Raw genomic sequence first — 5,310 nt, 5'->3', positions numbered from 1 at the left:
GAAGGTACTTTGAATCATCATCAGTGCGCCCTCTAGGCGACATTGACATTCCACAGACTTAATCAATTTCTCTCTTTTACAGTGTTGCAGCCAGTACGCACCCTTGTGACAATGTCCCCAAAGCAGAACGTATTGTACCGCATTATCGTGTTGTGAGGGTCGCGTCGGGTGGTGGCCATTGTTTTGCGTGATTATTTTGGGCATATATTTTTGTACTGTCGGAGCTATGATTAGAAGCAATTGAAACGCTGCCCTTGATATTACAAATTGCTTGTAGTCCGACTGAGTTCTGATTGGCCGAGATACAGTACACAGCTGCAAATTTACTGAATTCCAGCATAGCTTGGATTTTGTTTTTTGAAACAAATTTGTTACAAAACTGATACAAAATTTTATTGACAGCTGACGCCAAAATGTGCAAAATGTTCCAAAAAATAAATGGTAGAGGGCCACAGTGTTGCCAGGTTTAAAAATCATGGCTGCAACACTGCTGTTACATGATAATGTGACACTCCACTGACTGAATCAAGTTGTCTCTGATACATGACATATTACATGTACAGGTATTGAGTGGATGCAAAGAAATCCACAGAAATTCATAAAAAGACTCAAAGAGTTAGTGAGTTAGAGGGCACAGTGATGACTATTCATTTGTCATCAAACTGATCAGGGATCAGAACCTGAATATGATATTACTCCTTTCAATTTGTATGAAAAGTGTTAACAACAAAACAATTTCACACGTCCCACCCTTGACACGGTACCGGCACCGATCCATCCAAGAAATTGTAAAGCTAAAGGACAGAAAAAATTGAGAGCAAAAGTCAGCGACGATTTCCGCTCTTAATTGACAAAATATTTTCAAATCAAACTGATTACACAATCCCTAGCTACAGAAGTGGCAATTTGGTGAAATTTCTGTTAGACTCACATCTTGAAATAAAAGTAAACTGGAACGAAGACATCATCTGATCATGTATGCTGCCGATCAACAGTATAGAATAGCATAGTGAACACCACACCGGCATGGGTTGGCTGCACGTACAAGCAACTCATTGCACTTTCCAAGATCAAACAGTCAGTATCTTGTGAAAACAGCAACATAGCAATGAAAATTGTTATAGTCAGTGGTAAAAACTCTTAACAGATGGAGTGTTAATTGCTTTAAACAAATGAAAATGCATATGAAGAGAATGAAAACCCACATCGCGTGCGTGAGTGAAAATACTGTAAACAATGGCGGATGTGACATCAGAGTGGGACTCTTCTATTTTGGTACCAGGGGTGCAGGATCAGAGAACCCTGATAAACGTACTGAAAAAACGTGGTATTTTCCTGGCGATGCTGTCACGGGAACTTCTATGGCTCATTGTTTTACATCTTTAATAGTTTATTTGATCTGAGCAGTTTTACCAACTGTTACGGTAGATTTTACTCTGCTACCCTTTCTTTATTGGAGCATGGAGGTAGCAGATGGGAGTTAAACAAAGGTAGGAGCTTATGCAACTTTAGTAAGGATATGTGAAAAAAATCAGTGGAGGGCTCTACTCCATAGTACCCTGTTTTGTCAATTTTTGGTGAACACAAACTATATGCAAATTTTATGCAAATATTTGAAAAAACTAATTATGCAAATATTAGGCAAATTAGCCGCTACTCTATGAAAAAATCCTAGGGAGAACCCTGTGACGGTTTTTGTCCCTTTACCGAAAGCGATTTTCAAACACTATTATAATGATGTGTCCATGTTGTAATATCTGAGCAATCATATTTATTTTCTAGCTTTGATTCAGATGAACTGAAGCAAATGTTTTTAGAGCCAAGCATCAAAGATGATATGGTTGACAGTCTTGGAGTAAGTGAAACTTGAAGTGATTCTGATCAACTAGTAGGTAAGGTTTATCACATTTCCATTAACCCATTAATCAGCATGGTTTGACCCAACCCCATTGCACTGCTACATGCAGTCATGTCAGTGTAAGAAGATCATAACTGACATTGACCCATTCATCAGCATGGTTTGACCCAACCCCATTGCACTGCTACATGCAGTCATGTCAGTGTAAGAAGATCATAACTGACATTGACCCATTCATCAGCATGGTTTGACCCAACCCCATTGCACTGCTACATGCAGTCATGTCAGTGTAAGAAGATCATAACTGACATTGACCCATTCATCAGCATGGTTTGACCCAACCCCATTGCACTACTACATGCAGTCATGTCAGTGTAAGAAGATCATAACTGACATTGACCCATTCATCAGCATGGTTTAACCCAACCCCATTGCACTGCTACATGCAGTCATGTCAGTGTAAGAAGATCATAACTGACATTGACCCATTCATCAGCATGGTTTGACCCAACCCCATTGCACTGCTACATGCAGTCATGTCAGTGTAAGAAGATCATAACTGACATTGACCCATTCATCAGCATGGTTTGACCAACCCCATTGCACTGCTACATGCAGTCATGTCAGTGTAAGAAGTCATAACTGACATTTTTTGATGAAACTGACTGAGAATAACTTTCATTGGCTAGATTTCAAAACCAAGTGAAATCTTTGACCAAGACCACTGTTGAACATTTATTGGTCCATGTTTCACATTCATGTTATGACTGCTACTATTACAAAATGACACAACAGTTTGTACATATGACCCTTTTGTACTATGATGATGTACAGAGCAATGGATGGGATAAGGGTTATCCACACTCATAAGGTAGATTGTGCCTCAATTTGGACTGCTACAGTTTTACAATACTTTGCTGACATGCTACTTGTGAGGACTCAATTTTAAACTTGTCAGGAAAATAAAGTATTCACCTTGATTTTGTGAAAATCAAATATTTCATTTTCCCCATGGATTTAAAGGGCTAGTAGCTGTAACTTTTGATATTTTTTTTTCTTTTTATGTCTTTTAATGCCCAAAGAACTACAGTTGTGTTTGTTCTACTCCCCAAAGCATGTTGAGATTCAAAGTATTCAGCTTGTACTCTGCATGTACTGTATTTTTTGTCAACAATAATAATTCTAGTCTTTATCAGAATTCAAATGTCAACAATAACATTGCATTTCACATTTATAGACGCTGTGTTGACAAGCTAGATTGTGATTCAAGATGCTTTTGGAGTAGAACAACAAAGAAACTAGAGTTGACGTTGAAAACAAAAACTGAAAAAAGTCATCAAAAGTTACAGCTACTGTGCATTTATCATAAGGATAGCTTCCATTTGAATTTTAAGGAGTATTAATGAGATGATCATACAGTACAGGTTTGAGGTCAGGAAGTAATACTTTGACATCTTAATATTGTTACATTTTACTTAGTTTGTTCCACCAAAACACAAATTTGCATGGTGACGCCTGATATTTATTTATTACTGATGATTGGAAAAAGAGAATCTTTTACAGTTTCCTGGAGGCAAATTTGGAGGAAAAATTAAAATAGTTATGTTCTTTCAGGTTAAAACAAGGTACTGACATTATATGACATTCTTCCAAAGTGACTTTTCACAGTATTAACTTTGCACTGAAATAATAACCATAAAGCTGTGTCCAATTTTGTGTATACACTCTTTAAACAAACTGACCAATTACAGACAGCATTAAATGCAAAACTCCATGCAAATTGACCAATCACTGACAACATTAACGGCAAACTCTATGCAAACTCCAATCACAGACAACATTAAAGGCAAACTCCATGCAAACTGGCCAATCACAGACAACATTAAAGACACACTCCATGCAAACAGACCAATCACAAACAACATTAAAGGCACACTCCATGCAAACAGACCAATCACAGACAACATTAGCCCTTTCAGGCCGGACTTTCTGGTAACTTACCAGAGCTACCCCTATATATAGGGGTTTAGGCCTGAAAGGATTAAAGGCAAACTCCATGCAAACTGACCAATCACAGACAACATTCAAGGCAAACTCCATGCAAACAGACCAATCACAGACAACATTAAAGGCACACTCCATGCAAACAGACCAATCACAGACAACATTAAAGGCACACTCCATGCAAACAGAACAATAATAGACAACATTAAAGGCAAACTCCATGCAAACAGACAAATAATAGACAACATTAGCCCTTTCAGGCCGGACTTTCTGGTAACTTACCAGAGCTACCCCTATATATAGGGTTTAGGCCTGAAAGGATTAAAGGCAAACTCCATGCAAACTGACCAATCACAGACAACATTAAAGGCACACTCCATGCAAACAGACCAATCACAGACAACATTAAAGGCACACTCCATGCAAACAGACCAATAATAGACAACATTAAAGGCAAACTCCATGCAAACAGACCAATAATAGACAACATTAAGGCACACTCCATGCAAACAGACCAATAATAGACAACATTAAAGGCACACTCCATGCAAACAGACCAATCACAGACAACATTAAAGGCACACTCCATGCAAACAGACCAATCACAGACAACATTAAAGGCAAACTCAAAGCAGCCTGTAACTTTTTCTTTTTAATTTCACTTGCAAGACATGAAGACAATGGCTGTCGAGAAAGGTGGTGATTACGTCTCATCAATTGTGGTAAGATGTGGATAACCAATGAGATTCATGCAGACTGGATATGTGTGCTTGTGAACACTGGTGATTGGCCCCTGCATCTGAATAAATCTATAATCTGTGTTCCAAAGGTAAACGTCAGTGCTTGAATACTCTGATTTTTTTCAGTGTCTCGTTTGCATTTAGAAATGACAGTGGTGTGATGTATTCCTTAACCCTTTCACCCATCCCCCCCATTTCCCTTTGTAGAGGTCCAACTTTACCATAGAAAACAATGGGATCGATACAAACCATGGTGGTGAAAGGGCTAAGCAGGATGAACACCAATACTTGGCTGGTTCACAAAGTGTAATGTATGTGTGAGGTGCATTGTTGTTTACTTCTGAATTCAATCTTGACTGAAAGTCAGCATTTAATAATTATAGCAATGCGGCTTATGAATGCACAGATTGTATTGATAAGCTGAGTACAAGTCTTAGTTTAGTTTACACATGCCAAGGAAAGGTGATTGATACAGAACAAAATACTGTTAAAGGGCCAGTTGCTTTAATTTGCAATGATTTTTCCCTAATTTTTTTAATCAACTGCATTTGCTTGCTCAGCTTTCAAATTGCCTCTTATTACACAATGTTGAACTTGACAAGTAAATTTTATTCCTGAGTAGAAATCAAACATAAACAATAACAGTAGACAGTGGGTTGACAAGCAAAGGAAATGGTGTTTCAACATGTTTTGGAGAGTAGAAAAAAA

The sequence above is a fragment of the Ptychodera flava genome, unplaced genomic scaffold, assembly GCF_041260155.1.
Source record: "Ptychodera flava strain L36383 unplaced genomic scaffold, AS_Pfla_20210202 Scaffold_34__1_contigs__length_2629520_pilon, whole genome shotgun sequence".
Taxonomy (NCBI): domain Eukaryota; kingdom Metazoa; phylum Hemichordata; class Enteropneusta; family Ptychoderidae; genus Ptychodera; species Ptychodera flava.
The sequence above is the reverse complement of the archived record's forward strand: the minus strand, read 5'-3'. Positions refer to the sequence as shown.